Source organism: Mandrillus leucophaeus, unplaced genomic scaffold (assembly GCF_000951045.1).
Source record: "Mandrillus leucophaeus isolate KB7577 unplaced genomic scaffold, Mleu.le_1.0 Scaffold706, whole genome shotgun sequence".
In the NCBI taxonomy this organism is placed as follows: domain Eukaryota; kingdom Metazoa; phylum Chordata; class Mammalia; order Primates; family Cercopithecidae; genus Mandrillus; species Mandrillus leucophaeus.
The window spans coordinates 961647-978798 of NW_012107653.1; the positions used below are offsets into that span (position 1 = coordinate 961647).

The following is a 17152-nucleotide window of genomic DNA, read 5'->3' on the forward strand; positions in this document are numbered from 1 at the left end:
GGACTACAGGCGCCCACCACCACGCCCGGCTAATTTTCTTGTATTTTTAGTAGAGACGGGGTTTCACCGTGTTAGCCAGGATGGTCTCGATCTCCTGACCTCGTGATCCGCCCGTCTCAGCCTCCCAAAGTGCTGGGATTACAGGCTTGAGCCACCGCGCCCGGCCAATTTTTTGTATTTTTGGTAGAGATGGGGTTTCACTGTGTTAGCCAGGATGGTCTCGATCTCCTGACCTCATGATCCACCCACCTCAGCCTCCCAAAGTGCTGGGATTACAGGTGTGAGCCACCACGCCTGGCCTAGTGTTTTCTAGTTTTCCTTGTAGAGATATTTAACCTCTTTGGTTAGGTATATTCCAACTTGTGCGTGTGTGTGTGTAGCTGTTGTAAAATGGGTTGAGTTCTTGATTTGATTCTCAGCTTGGTCACTGTTGGTGTGTAGCAGTGCTTCTGATTTGTGTACATTTATTTTGTATCCTGAAACTTTACTGAATTTAATTATTAGATCTAGGAGCTTTTTGGATGAGTCTTTAGGGTTTTCAAGGTATACAATCAGCATCGGCAAACAGTGACAGTTTGACTTCCTCATTACCAATTTGGATGCCCTTTATTTCTTTCTCTTGTCTTATTGATCTGGCTAGGGCTTCCAGTAATATGTTGAATAGAAGTGGTGAAAGTGGCCATCCTTGTCTTGTTCCAGTTCTCATGGAGAATGCTTTTAACTTTTTCCCATTCAGTATGTTGGCTGTCGGTTTGTCATAGATGGTTTTTATTACCTTAAGGTATGTCCCTTCTATGCCAATTTTGCTGAGGGTTTTAGTCACAAAGGGATACTGGATTTTGTCAAATGGTTTTTCTGCATCTATTGATATGATCATAAGATTTTTGTTTTTACTTCTGTTTATGTGCTGTATCACCTTTATTGACTTGCGTATGTTAAACCAACCCTGGTATGAAACCCACTTGACCAGGGTGTATTATTTTTTTGATAGGTTGTCAAATTCAGTTAGCTAATATTTTGTTGAGGATTTTTGCATTTATGTTCATCAAAGATATTGGTATGGAATTTTCTTTTTTTATTATGTCCTTTCCTGGTTTTGGTATTAGGGTAATACTGGGGTAGCATACTAAATTTTTATTTAATCTGTGTGAGCAGAAAACTTCCAGGTCAAATCAATAAAAGTCTAACCCAAATCATAAAAGCAGAGAACCATGGTCCCTCAATCAATTCTCAGACTTGAGCCAGTTTACAAACCCAGAATCCCTTGAATGAAGGGGAGGCTGGGTCTCCTCAAGGAAAAACCCTGGTACACTACTGAAAATGTATACTGGTGGGTTTTTTTTGTTTTTTTGTTTGTTTGTTTTTTTAAACTTTTTATTTGCATATTTAAAAAATTGTGCATTCTGATAATTAAAATCATTTGAACAACAACAAAAAAATGGCACTCTGATTAAACTGCATTACAGCCTGCAGGACACCTTGGACCAGCTTGGTTTTACTCTAGATTTCACTGTCGTCCCACCCCTACTTCTTCCACCCCACTTCTTCTTTCACCAACATGCAAGTTCTTTCCTTCCCTGCCAGCCAGATAGACAGATGGGAGAGGCAGGCGCGGCCTTCATTGTCAGTAGTTCTTTGATGTGAAAGGGGCAGCACAGTCATTTAAACTTGATCCAACTTCTTTGCATCTTACAAAGTTAAACAGCTAAAAGAAGTAAAATAAGAAGGCAATGCTTGTGGAATGTACAGTGCATATTGGCAGCACACGCCTCATTACGATTCGCCTGCTTGCTTCTCCTGTTCAATCGTTTCTTTGGAAGGCAGTGGATTTTTCTGTTGCATCTCTGTCTTCTTCAGTTTCGACTTATTGAATTTCTCGATCTCAGTCATATCAGGTTTGTCAAACATGGTTGCAGAGGAAAAGCGGAGCGAGGCGCACGAAAACGAACGAAGTCTGGTCTGCGCAGTGGCCACTACCGAGTTGTCCGAAAATGTATACTGTTAATCTTTGTCCCAGCCTTCTCCAAGGGGATCTGTGGCCTTTTACAGGAGTAACTGTGCATTGGAGGGAAAAATCAGATCTTTCAGGGAGTACTTGTTCTAAACTGACATTGATTCCAGGAGACCTGGAATATCACTATGGCCGTACACTCAGAGTAGGAGCTTATGGAGGTCAGGTTACCAATGAAGTTTTAGCTTAAGTCCAACTCACAGTGGGTTCACTGGGACCCCAAATGCATCCTGCAGTTATTTCCCTAGTTCCAAGGTGCATAATTGGAATTGACATACTTAGCAGCTGGCAGAATTCCCACAATGGTTCCCTTACTATGGAGAGTGGGATATTATGGTGGGAAAGGTCAAATGGAAGCCATTAGAGGCATTCTACTTAGGAAAATAGTAAATCAAATGCAATACTTCATTTCTGGGGGAATTGCAGAAATTAGTACCACCATCAAGTACTTGAAAGATGCAAAGGTGGTGATTCCTACCACATACCTACTCAACTCTCCTATTTGGCCTGTGTAGAAGACAGATAGATCTTGGAGAATGACAGTGGATTATTGTAAGCTTAATCAAGTGGTGACTCCAATTGCAGCTGCTGTACCAGATGTGGTTTCATTGCTTGAGCAAATTAACACATCTTCTGGTACCTGGTATGCAGCTATTGACCTGGCAAATGCCTTTTTCTGCATCCCTATCCATAAGGCCCATCAGAAGCAGTTTGCTTTCGGCTGAAAAGGCCAGTAATACACCTTCACTGTTCTGCCTGTGAAGGGGTATATCAGCCCTCTAGCCCTATGTCATAACTTAGTTTGCAGATACCTTGATCAGTTGACAGAGGAAGAGAAGACTTGGGCCTGGTTTAGATAGTTCTTCATGATATGAAGGCTCCACCAGAAAGTGGACAGCTACAGCACTACAGCCCCTTTCTGAGACATCCCTAAAGAACTATGGTGAAGGAAAATCCTCCTGGTGGACAGAACACCAAGTAGTACACCTGGCTTTTCACTTTGCTTGAAAAGAGAAAGAACCAGACATGTAATTATAGACCAATTCATGGAACGTGGCCAGTGGATTGGCTACATAGTCAGGGATTTGGAAGGAACATGATTGGGAAACTGATGACAAAGAAATACGGGGAAGAGGTATGTGGATGGACATCTGAACTAGCAAAAACTGTGAAGATATTTGTGCCTCTAGATGCATCCATGTTGCTGCAAACGGTACCATTTTGTTCTTTTTTAATTGCTGTGTGGTATGGAATGGCCTTTTGCAGACACAGTTACAGTAGCAGGTAGATGACAGTACTTTGCAGGGCTGGGCAAGGTTCTTTGGAAGGCTGTTTCTGCTCTTAATCAGTGTCTAATATACAGTACTGTATCTCCTGTAATTATGATGCACAGGTCCAGGAATCAAGAGGTGGACATGGGAATGACACCACTTATCATTACCTGTAGTGACCCACAAGCAAAATTTTTGCTTCTTGTTCCTATGACTTTATGCTCTGCTGGCCTGGAGGTCTTAGTTCCAGAGGGAGAAATGCTTCCACCAGGAGACATAACAATGATTCCACTGAACTGGAAATTAAAACTGCCACCTGGCCACTTCGGGCCCTCATAACTCTGAGTCAACAGGCTAAGAAGAGAGTTATGGTGTTAGCTGGGGTGACTGATCCAGACTACCAAGGGGAAATTGGATTAGTTCTCTACAAAGGAGGTAAGAAAGAGTATGTTTAGAATACAAGGGATCCCTTAGGGCATCTTAGTGTTAGCATGCCTTCTGGCTGAGGTTAAGGGGAAACTGCAACAACCCAATTCAGGTAGGAGCACAAATGACCCACACCCTTCAAATAAATGTTTGGGTCACCATGCCAATTAAAGAACCACAACCAACTAAGGTGCTTTTTGAAGGCAAACGGAATATAGAATGGGAGTAGAACATAGTTATAAATACCAGCTACGACCACAAGACCAGTTACAGAAACACAGATTATAATTGTCATGAGTATTTCCTCCCTATTTTGTTAAGAATACATTTGTGGCTATATATACACATGCAGACGGTCCCCGACTTGTGATGTTTGACAGTGATGTGAAAGCAATATGCAGTTAGTAGAAACTGTACTTCAAATTTTGAATTTTAATCTTTTTCCAGGCTAACGATATGCAGTATAGTACTCTCCTGCGATGCTCGACTATGGCAGCTCCCAGTCAGCCATGAGATCATGAGGGTAAACAACCAAAATTTTATAGTAGACTGTGTTGACAACATTACTTGGATATTGTGTTTTGTGTTTTCACATCTTATTGTGTCTACAAAATGCCCAATTGTGTACAACACTTTTGTGTACAACACTTTATTATAAAACAGGCTTTGTGTTACATGATTTTGCCCAACTATAGGCTAGTGTAAGTGTTCTGAGCACATTTAAAGTAGGCTAGGCTAAGCTATGATTTTGCTAGATTCAGTGTATTAAATGTATTTTTGACCCATGATATTTTCAATGTACAATGGGTTTACCGGAGTGTAAACCCATGGTAAGTCAAGCAGTATCTGTACCAGTATAGACTCATTGTTTCTTATTTTATTCAATAACGTGTTACTATCATTAGTCTGATCCTCAAATTGTCACTAATTTGCCCAATGGAAGTCACTTTAAGCTGGTTTATATGTTCTTTTGACATGCCTTCAGTCATTCTTGAGCACTTCCTTGCTTTCTAGCTCAAAGGGGTGTTCCAGGCTCATCTTATCATTTTCTGTCCCAGCTCTGTAATCAGTCACTTCTCCAAGGACCTCTGGCTTCTTTTAGCCAAGAATGGTATTTAGAAACTGGGATCTGGTATGCTAAATGTGATTGTTGCTATTGGGATGTCATTAATCCCAGGCTATCTCAGCAGATAGAGCTAGGACATATATATACGTGTGTGTGTGTGTATACATCTATCTATCTGTCTATCTAGCTATATTATTATTATCATTATTTATTTATTTATTTTTTAGACAGAGTCTGGCTCTGTCGTCCAGGCTGGAGTGCAGTGGCACGATCTCGGCTCACTGCAAGCTCTGCCTCCTGGGTTCACGCCATTCTCCTGCCTCAGCCTCCCCATCAGCTGGGACTACAGGCGCCCCCCCCCACCATGCCCGGCTAATTTTTTTGTATTTTCAGTAGAGACAGAGTTTCACTGTGTTAGCCAGGATGGTCTCGACCTCCTGACCTTGTGATCTGGCCACCTCGGCCTCCCAAAATGCTGGGATTATAGGCGTGAGCCACTGCGCCTGACCTACATCTATATTTTTATATTTAAAATTACAAGTTCTAATTGGACCTCTGACTCCAATCGGATACCATAAGGTTTATTTTATTATTTTTCCCTTACCATATTGGTAACTCCCTTCTCTGACAGTGAGAAACATGACTTCAGTTATCCTTAATGATTTTATTACACCCCTCCCTCTATGTAGTTAATCTATGTCTTTACCACCCCTTCCCCTATGAAGATATCTCCTAACCCCACTTTGGCTTTGACACCTGATTGCCAGGCCACTACTCGGCATGGATGCCTTCCTCACCCTTCTTGGCTACTGGTGTGCCATACCAGGATACTGTTTTTGGTGAGGATTCTCATTCTGTCCTACTCAGTCTGTGATGTTGTACACCGCCCATCCCCACCCCACCTCACCTCCACTGTGTGGATATACTCTTGACTGCACTGCGGGTTTTGATACCCCACGCCAGGCCATCTCTCTCCAGGGATGCCCTCCTTACCCTGCTCTTCCTCAGGCTCTGACCCCTCAATGACAGGCTGCCCCTCTTCCCACATGGATGCTTTTCTTACACTGTTTGGGCTCTGATGCCCCACACCAGGGAGCCTCTCACCTGGGCTCTTACACCCTGCACCAGGAAGTCTCTCCCCTTCATGGATGGGTATCCATGGATGGGAGAGTGAGAAGGGTTTCTCACTCTCCTTGGACTCTGTCACCCCATTCCAGGTCTTACCCTTGCATGTATGCCTTCTTCACCCTGCTCAGGTTCTGACACCCTGCTTTAGACTGCCACCTCATTTCACTGAGGTACTCTTCACCTGGCACAGAATCTGTTGCCCTGTATGAGTCTGCCTGCCTTCACAGACACCCTTCTCATTCCACTTGGACTCTGATACTGCATGCCCGGTTGCATCTCTGTGTGAATGCCTTCCTCACTCTGCTCAGCGCTGACTTTGCATGCTGGGTTGTGCTCCACTATGGACACTCTTTTAACCTCACTTAGGCTTTGAAATACCCTGTTCTGGGTGGGGAACATCACACCCCGGGGCCTGTCAGAGGGTGGGGGATGGGGAGGGATAGCATTAGGAGAAATACCTAATGTAAATGACGAGTTAATGGGTGCGGCACACCAACATGGCACATGTATAACTATGTAACGAACCTGCACGTTGTGCACATGTACCCTAGAACTTAAAGTATAATTTTTAAAAAAGAGAGAGAGAAAAAAAAGAAGCACCCTGTTCCATTCTTGAAGGATGCCTTCCTCACTCTGCTTGGGCTCTGATTCTCCACATCAGGCATTCCCCTTTAACCCATGTGGATGCTTTCCTCACCATCTTCAGACTCTAAAGCTACCTCTTCTTAGGGATGTCCTTCTCCCTCTGCTCTGGCTGTGACTCCTCATGCTGGACTGTCCAGTAGTGTGGACACTCTCCTAATCCTACTTGAGTGCTGTAACCCCAAGCCAGGCGACCCCTCTTCACGAAGTTCCTCCTTTCCCTGTTTGGGCTTTGCCACTCCATTCAGGCTGTTCCTATGTGTGATGCCCTCCATACATGCATGGGTGCCCTCATACTCTGCTTAAGCTCCATAACCCTATACAACACCTTTCTACTCTACTCAGACTTAACATTCTGCCCTTCAGATGCCTCCATTGCTCTGCCTCCACCTAATGGCTTTCAGACGAAATTTCCCAGGAATGAGAGGAAAGAGGAAAGACATTGATGCCTTTTTCTAAATGCCTTGGTGAAGGAAGTGTCCTCTGTGTGTTTGCAGGAGGCATGGCTAGGGGGATAGCTAAACAGTTTGTACGTAGATCCATTTCGTTATATCCATTACCCTGAACCTTTGGACTCCGTATTCCATAGGACATCAGAGAAGTTCAGGCATTTAAACTTCAATAACTGCAGGCCATCCCTGGGTCCAGGTTTTAATTAGCCAATTTAACATACCATTACAACATATCTTAGTGCTTGAACTTTAAATTTTGAATTCTGGATGAATACACCTGTGCTGAAGAATTCACCTCTATCAAGTCTTATATTTCTTCCTCCTTGGTCTCACTCATACCCTTCGAACTCACTTCTGAACATGCTTCCTGTGCTTCAGTCAATACAGACTGGTGAGGTCTTAGGACTCTTTTGGGATAAAAGCTGTCTTTCTTGGGCCAGGCCTTGTTCTTTTGTAATTCATGCTATTGTTGAGTCTAACTCTCTATATGGACTTGAAGCAGATGAGAGTGTGGATCCAGAAGAGGCTCAACACAAGCTTGCCTGGTAACTGCCCTATGGGTGTTTATTTAAGATATTATGCTGAAGAGGGCTGATTCCCTGTGTGTAGGGAGAGGGAGATGAGGGAATTCATTCCCCATTTCAGCAATTGGATACTGTAACAGCTATGCATATTTTATGTTAATCAACTATTTCTTTTTCTCACTCCCCTCTTCTTGCTTCCTTGATGAACAGTCTGATGGTGACTAATATTATAATTTAGGTTCCAGATAGGAATGTAATTAAATCAACACTGCCCCAGATGATACGGTAGCTCATAGAATTTTGTGTCTCCTCTGTATTATAGATGAGAGTTCTTCCTTTGAACCAAGGACAAGAATGGCTCCTGAGTGACAAAACTGTGGGGAAAATAGGATACCCTCACGCAAAAGAATGAAAATGGACCCTTATCATACACTATACACAAAAATCAACTCAAAATGAATTAAAGAATTAAACATAAAACCCAAAACTGTACAACTCCTGGAAGAAAATACAGAGAAAAAGGTTTTTTGACGTTCATCTTGGCAACAATTTCTTGACAAGACACCAAGGACACAGACAACAAAGGCAAAAATAAACAAGTGGGACTACATCAAACTAAAAAGCTTCTGCACAGCAAAGGAAACAAGCAGGAGTGAAAAGGCAACCTATGAAAAGGAGGAAAATATTTGCCAACCATACATCTGATAAGGGGTTAATATCTAAAATATATAAGGGACTCATACAACTCAATACTAAAAACAACCTAATTAGAAAATGGGTAAAGGAACTAAATAGATGTTTATTAAAGGAAGACATACAAATGGCCAACTGATATATGAAAAGGTGCTCAATATCACCAATCATCAGGGAAATGCAAATCAAAACCACAATGAGATATCACCTCACACCTGTTAGGATGAGTATTATAAAACACCGAAAGATAATGTATTGCTGGGTGCAGTGGCTCACATCTGTAATCCCAGCACTTCGGGAGGCTGAGGCAGACCGATCACTTGAGGTCAGGAGTTTGAGACCAGCCTGGCCAACATGGTGAAACCCCATCTCTACAAAAATACAAAAATTAGCTGGTCATGGTGACACGTGCCTGTAGTCCCAGCTACTTGTGAGGCTGAGGTGGGAGAACCTCTTCAACTTGGGAGGCAGAGGTTGTAGTGAGCCGAGATTGCGCCACTGCACTCCAGCCTGGGCAAGAGAGCGAGACTCTTATCTCAAAACAAAACAAAGCAAAACAAAAACAAACAAACGAACGAAACAAAAACGAGTGTTGGTGAGGATGTAGAGAAAAGGGAACCTTTGAACGCTGTTAATGGAAATGTAAATTGGTACAGATACTATAGAAAATAGTATGAAATTTCCTTAAAAATTAAAAACAGAACTACCAGATGATCCAGAAATCCCACTTCTGGGTATATAGCCAAAGGAACTGAAATCAGGATCTGGAAGGGATCTGCACTCCCATGTTCATTGCATTGCAGCATTATTCACAATAGACAAGACATGGAAGCAACTTAAATGTCTGTGGATGGACAAACGAATAAAGAAAACGTGGTATAGTGGTCTCTCCCTCATCTTCAGGAGATAACTTTACAAGACCCCCAGTGGATCTCTGAAACTGTAGATAGTACCAAACCCTCTATATGCTATGTTTTTTCCTATACATACATGCCTATGATAAAGTTTAACTTATAAATTAGGCACAATAAGGGATTAACAACAACAATAATAAATAGAACCATTATAATAATATATTGTAATAAAAGTTATGTGACTGTGGTCTCTCTCACAAAATATCTTATTGTACTGTGCTCATGTGGCAGCAGTTTCTTCATTGGCAGACACAGCCTCTCCAGTAATTTCTATATTTTCAGTCCAAACCTATTCCTGAATCTGTATAACTATCCCTTACTTACAGTAAATGGCTTGCTCATTTCAGGGAATTTCTTGCTAAGTCTTTCTATATAGACTCAATGCTTTCTGGAGCAATACATTGCTGCCAGTCAGAATATGTTTCTTTTTTCTTTTTTTCTTTTTCCTTTTTTTTTTTTTTGAGGTGGAGTCTCCCTTTGTCTCCCAGGCTGGAATGCAGTGGCGTGATCTTGGCCCACTGCAACCTCCGCCTCCTGGTTCAAGTGATTCTCCTGCCTCAGCCTCCCGAGTAACTGGGATTACAGACGCCCGCCACCATGCCCAGCTAATTTCTGTGTTTTTAATAGAGTTTGGGTCTCACCATGTTGCCCAGGTTGGTATTGAACTCCTGAGCTCAGGTGATCCGCCCGCCTAGGCCCCCCAAGGTGCTGGGATTACAGACGTGAGCCACTGTGCCTGGCCAGGACATGTTTCTATTGATGTCTTCTACCCACAAATTTGATGCCTTTTCCACCTTAACTAAGCATTTGACATGCACTGTGGCCATCACTTTTACAGTTTGAGGTGCTACAGCGAAACTAGCACGAATTTCTGTTGCCTTCTTCACAGTTTCTAGATAGAAGATTCGTTCTTACTATAGATGTTAGCAGCCTCAGCATATGATTTTTTTTTCCTTATTAAGTCAGGAACTTTCACCTTTTCATTTAAAGCAAACACTTTACAACTTCTCTTTGGCATATCTGAATTGCCAGCCTCCCTATGCTTGTGCTTTGGGGCCATTATTAAGCAAAACAAGGGTTCCTTTAACACAAGCACTGTGATATTGACACTGTTGATCTGATAACCTAGGTGGCTCCTAAGTGACTCACGGGTGGAGAGCATATACAGTGTGGATACACTGGACAAAGAGATGATTCATATCCCGGGTAGGACTGAGGGGGACAGTGTGAGATCTTAGACTACTATGAATGACACAAAACGTGAAACTTATGAATTGTTTATTTCTGAAATTTTTCATTTAATAATCTAGGACAGCAGTTAACCAGGGATAACTGAAACTGTGGAAAGTAAAACCACAGATAAGGGGGGACTACTGTATATACATAAAATGGAATATTATTCAGCCTTTAAAAAGAGTGGGATTCTACCACTTGTAACACATGGATGAACCTGGAGGACATTATACTAAGTAAAATGGTCTAGACATAGAGGAACAAATACTACATGATACCACTTATGTGGAATCTAAAATAGTCAAACTCATAGAAGCAGAGAGTCAAATAGTGGTTGTTGGGGGCTAGGGAGAGGAGGAAATGGGAAGGTATTAGGAAATGGGAAGGCTTTAGTTATGCAAGATGAGTAAGTCCTAGACATTTCCTGTGCAGCATGGTGCCTACAGTTAACAATACTGCATTATATACTTAAAAATTTGCTAAGAGAGTAGATCTTATGTTGTGTTCTTATAAAAAATAATAAATGAAGAGAGTAGGAGGAACTTTTGGAGGTGATGGATGTGTTTATGACATAGATTGTGGTTATTTTTTCACGTGTGCATACTTTTCTCCAAACTCTTCAAGTTGTAGACATTAAATATGTATAATTTTTATGTCAATTATTCCACAATAAAGTGGTTTTTCAAATAAAAGGAGTAGACTGCTAGATGGTCTTTATCTCCTACCTTCACCAATTTTTTACTCTTCCTAGTCCCTCTTTATGTCTTAGAAGGTTTACTCCTATGGACTGCATATTCTTGGTTCCCTTGACTTGGCTTGCATTGGGTTTGGTAAAGGGGTAAAAATAATAGGAGATCAGAGAGTGAAGGAGCGAGGCGTCAGGAATATTTCTTCCCTACTCTCTCTGCTGTGCACTGCATCCCTGGCAGTAGCTGCATTTCTGCACAACTAGAGTGCCCACTGGACAACTCCTCCTCCATAGACCCAGCACTTACTGGGTTCTGGTAACTTTGTTTCTTTGCTTATCCTTTGGCTGTAGGGGTAGTAACAGTTTCCCACTCAAACCTCACTATCCCTTGTTTCTTCTGTAACAAGGTCTATAACCCTGACCACTTCCTATAAGTAGTTTTTCACAAATTCTCTTCATTTGAGCCATTTGGAGTGAATTACTTTTCTGCTGAAGCCCCACTGATAACATGTGTTCATATCTTCATCCTTTGCCTTATTTCCATGATTTTAAAGAAAAATAATGCTGGAAGTGAAACTCCCCACTTGGGTGTTTTTCTGTACACTTTCAGGGCTATTCTACAGTGCTTGGAGATAAGAGCACTGGGGAAATAACAAATGATTCATTTGCGAAGCTTACCTTTTTAAAAGAAGAAAATTGAAAAACCTACACAAGTAATACATGATCAAAACAGAAAATTTAGGAAACCACAAAGAGAAAAACAAAAATTTTCAGTAGTCCCACTCCACAGAAATAATCACTGTTAACATTTTGATGGATATCTTTTTAAAACTATGCATATTGAACTTGTATGCTTCTTTTAAAAACACACAGTTCCTGAGGCAGTGCCAGCTTGAATTCTTGGGCTTTTGGAATTACCATAACTGCCTAATCTGTAGTAGTGTGGACAAAGCAGGAGCAACTGAAGAAAACAGAAGCACCGTGGAGGAGGAAACAGACCTGGGGAGGTTTCACAGATCAGTCCCCTTCTGGACTGTCATAATTGATGCACTGGATGGACCCCACCCACACTAAGTCCTGCTATACTGGGTTGGGCTTGTGTGCTCTCTGGGAGGGGCGCCTTCTCCAGTTCTCACATTCAGAGGAATCTATGCCAGAAGCATGAGTAAATAAGTCACAGTTGCACAGCTGGCTGCCCTGCACAAAGCTCCTTTGGAATACATGGAAACCTCTAGAGCCTGAGGCAGTCCAGAGAGAGAAGTAAAGAACCAATTAATTCTCCACCAGCCCTGAAAAGGTTAATCCCAAATTGACTGTGGAATACAAATGTGTCCCCACAGGGCAGAATCTAATCTTATTTTGGGTAATAACTGCAATCTTCTGAATTCGAGCTTATTTGCTAGATGCCAAGGTCATTTTGTTTTCCTTCAGAATCTGAAGAGCCAAAAATCCCTGTTATTTGATTCCTGTGTCTCCTCAAAAGAAATGACACTATTATGTACGTGTAGAACATCTTGTCCTCTGTATTTGCTTTTCCACTGCCCGGTGTTATGCTGACCCCAAATAACCAACTCTTTTGTCATGATGTTTATAAACTAGGCTGGGAAAATAGCCTCTAGAGAGAAGGAATTTGTACAGAAGAGACATACAGAGTGGAGGCTACTCTACGCTGGCTGATTTGGTGTCAATGCATAGTCTTTCTTCCTAGGGGCCTCCTATATTATTATTTATTTCACTACTTCACAGCAATTGAAGCATCAACTGTCTACCAGTTCCCCTTTCTGGACAGTTAGCAGTAGCAACAGAAGAATGGAATTTGGACACTATTCTTCTTGCTCGTTCTTTCTATTCTTTTTCAAGACCATGGTTTTCACTTTTAAAATATCCTGTTTGTGAGTCTGCGTTTTTGAAGATCTAACAAAAGAGATAACAACGTGAAAAATTTGTCAAAAAACAATCATAGGACTTGGAGCACAGAGGAACCCAATCTTCTTATTTTTTTTAAAGAAAATACTAATTTTCACTTTAACTCTGCTTGTCAAATACTTTTCTTTTGGAAATCTTGTTGTACCTTTTCAGTTCACGCTGAGGTGAGATAGTTGTACATTTACTGAGCTTCAAATAGAAAGGTATCTGGGCAGGGTGAACTCTCAGTAAACTTGTTTGTTTGCTTAAAATGAGTGCCAGTGCTTGACAGATTTGCAGAAGCTCCATAGTAACTGCCCTCACATCCGATTGCAGTTTATTTGTGTCAAGCCTCGTTCTTACATACCTTTGGATACGCGGTAAGAACAGTTTTAAGATTGTCAAGTAAGAGTGCAAGAAGAATCATAAAGAAAATTTTAGGAAAAGGAAGCAGGGATTAAACCCAGATGAAGCGATTTGCAGATAGCTCTTCCTTGTAAGTCTGAAGAGAGAAATTTTGAGCTGCATTATGAAAAATGGAATGGCAATAGCAAGGTAGTGGAGATGTGACCTCAAGATCCTTGAAGATGAAGCTTGTGATATAAGAGTAGATACAAGCAGAGTGGGTGGAAAGGCTATCTTTTAATGCAAATTATAGTGTGCAATGTTCTGGTTATATGCTGCATCAGCCTAAGCTGCCCTTTGCATTGAGGCAGCTGTTGACAATTGAGTAATTGAGACATTATAAGATATGTACACTCCTATTACAATGACCACCATTCCTGTGAAGCATTATGAATGGTGCTAGAGCAGTCTTTGATGGTATTCCTAACAACAACAGAAAAGTTGCACAGTCCATGTTTTTCTCTGAATCTGGCCAAAGCAATAGTTACTCCTGATAATGGAAAGCTAGCTTAGTAGTGCTGTAACTGGTTACAGTAGAAGAATTCCTGTGATTGTCTTCTGGAGCATTGAGACCATGTCCCACTTCACAGAATGGGAGTAAAAGATTATTGAGCAGCACCCCAAAAGGATAGAGGGAGTGGCAGCACTTTCGGAAAGAGAAAAGAAGACTGAATCCTAGGGGCCTTTGGCTGGGGAGTCTTGGCCTGAAAAGGGACCCCGAAGTTGCATATTAGATAGGCCTATATGTGACTGGGCGCGGTGGCTCACGCCTGTAAACCCAGCACTTTGGGAGGCCGAGGCGGGTGGATCACGAGGTCAGGAATTCGAGACCAGTCTGGCCAACATAGTGAAACCCCGTCTTTACGAAAAATACAAAAGTTAGTCGGGCGCGGTAGCGGGTGCCTGTAATCTCAGCTACTCGGGAGGCTGAGGCAGGTGAATTGTTTGAACCCGGAAGGTGGAGTTTGCTGTGGGCCGAGATAGCGCCACTGCACTATAGTCCGGGCGACAGAGTAAGACTCCATCTGAGAAAAAAAAGAAAAAAGAAAGAAAGGCCTATATGTTGGATATATCATATTTATCATAGTCTATTATTATCATAATAAAACATAATTTTGCAGATGAGAAACCAAGGAATAGTGAGATAATTGCCACAGTCATTTTTTCAAAAACAAAACAAAACAAACAAACAAAAAACTGAACAAGCTCACATGTTCTGATTCTCAGCCCAGGCAAGATCCTATTGAACTACAGTGCCCCTAGATGGAAATATACCAAAGGGAGATGCGTCCTGCTGAAGTGTGGAGACTCAAACAAAGGGTTAACGGGACTTGCAGTGAATGCCAAACTGCTTTTTTTTTTTTTTTAAGTTTGACAGCACAAACAAAATGTTGCAAGCATTAGAAAATATTTTAATTTTTTTGTGCCTTGAACACTAAATCATCCTTGCATGGTATGATAGAAAGACATTGGATTTACGTCCCTGTTTCTTCATTTAGCATTAATGTGTTACCTAACTTCTCTGAACCAGTTTTCTCATCTGTAAAGTGGAGATAATAATACTGCCTAATTTTATAGTGTTAGTGTGATGATTAAAAGAGATGATACATTATAGAAATAGCTCAACAAATAATTATTTTCCTCTTTTTTTCCACTTGTACAGGAGTTTGTCTAGTGTGCTTAGCTTGAGTCAAAAAAGTGGCTTTAAAGTGTTCTCTGAATTTAAAGCCCTATCTTACAAATGGCCCATCTCTCTGTAAGTGAATGTTTTCCCAAATATGGGTTTTAGCATATGTACAAATGTGTTTTGCTCCTCAGCAAGACCAAATGAAACCCCAGCCCACAAGAATTTTATCTTTATGACTCCTTTTTCCTCTTGTCATTATCTTGGACTCCGGAATGCAGGACTGAATTTCACAGGAAACGCTGTAATTCAGCACAAGAGAAACAAGGCTGAAAAGTACACCACAGCTAAGGGGCAAAGTTTCTTAGCCTCAGAACTACTGAGCTTGGGGCCGGACACTTCTTTGTTGTGGGAAGCTGTCCTGTGCATTATAGGATGTTTAACAGCATCCTGGGCCTCCACCCACTAGATGCCAGTAGCACTTCTCCTTTTGGTTGTGACAACCAAAAATGTCTCCAGACATTGCCAAATGTTCCCTGGGCAGGGGGAAACAATATTGTTTTTGGTGGAGAATAAACCCTAGGAGAAACAAATCAGCTAGTTGTTTGGCATACAAACACCCTGTAGGGGTAGATAAATTGAATCTTTAGGAGTGACTGGGAATTCAAAGGGCAAGGGAGGGTGAAGGAAAGAAGAGTCTGGGCAGAAGAACAGTTCGTATTTTAAAAAGAGAACCTATTTCATATGCAGGCCTTATGAATACAGAGGTTAATAACACATAGATCTTGCTCTCGAAGAGCTCATGTTTTAGTGGTAAAGGCAACCACTTGAAAAGACAATGCAAATACTGTGTAGTGAGTACTACGTCAGAAATATATAAAGAGTGTTATGGAACAATGGGAGCACAGGGGAGGGGCACCCACACTAGCGGGGTACAGGAAAGGCTTTCCAGAAGAGATCATATCTGAGTCAAAGGATAAGTAAGGCTTAGCCTGGAGAAGATAAAAGGAGGATGGAAGAGCCATGAGAGAACTTGGTGTTTAGAGGAAAGTGAAAATCATTCAGGTTGCCTAGAAACAGAATGGTCAAGACAAAGAGTGGTAGAATAGAAGTTTATAAGGCAGATAGGGAGCAGATCTTGAAAGTCTTTCAAAGCCATGTATAAGACTCAATTTTGAGAACCACCAAGAGCCATTGATTTTTTCCATGATCCTATTTATTTGGATTTAGGGAAGTCTACTTTGGCAGTGGTGTGGAAAACAGACTGGAAGTAGGGTAACCAGTCAGGAGGCTGTTTGTGTAGTTCAGGTGAGAGATGATTATGGCCTGAGTTAAGGCAGTGACAGTAGGAAGGAATTCAAGATCTACTTAGGTGATGAGAACAATAGGATCTAGGGACTAGTTAGGTGTGGGAACAGTTTCTGGTTTGTGCTGCTAGGTAGATAGTAGTGCTATTCACTGGGATAGAAAACACTGGGGACAGAAAAGATTTGTAAGGAAAATGAAGTTTAAGTTTGGAAAAGTTGAATTTGAGGTGATTGTGATCATTCAGGTGGGGATGGCTGGTAGCCATTAAACATACGAGTCTGAAGATCAGGAGAAAATGTAGGTTGGAGATACAAGATTGAGAGTCAGTACGGGCAAACTGAAGCCATTGGAATAGTTACCCTACTTCCAGTCTGTTTTCCACACCACTGCCAAAGTGGCCTTCCCCAAATCCAAATCGGATCATGGAGAAACTCAATGGTTCTCGGTGGTTCTCAGAATTGAGTCTTATACATACATAACTTAGAAAGACTTTCATGACCTGCTCCCTGTCTATCTTACAAGCTTCTATTCTAAGATCATCCAAGGACAATGAGTATACTGAAGAGAGATGAGGGCCAAAGACATTCCCATGGCTTGCTTCTGTACTTTATTAGTGTCACCTCTTTTGTGAGGGTTTGCTTGACTAACATATATAAAATATTACTGTATTCCTTTACTCTGATTTTTTGGGTAACGTTTCAATATCCCATATTATGTTATGTATTTAACCCACTTGCTTTTTGTTACTTTCAGATATTTACAATAGTTTAATCTGTAGGCACTTAAAAGTTCAGTCAAATCAAAACTTCCATCTCACACCCAGTTTAAAACTTCTCCTCCAGTCCCCAACCTCCAGTGCAGC

General features: G+C 41.5%; 1 pseudogene across 1 annotated transcript; it reads right to left on the minus strand.

The window, feature by feature from the left end:
* Window positions 1-1358: 1358 nt before the first annotated feature.
* Window positions 1359-1981, minus strand: LOC105528181 (annotated as a pseudogene). The gene has a single exon (XR_001004324.1). The product of XR_001004324.1 is annotated as a thymosin beta-4 pseudogene (transcript).
* Between the last annotated feature and the right edge of the window lie 15171 nt (window positions 1982-17152).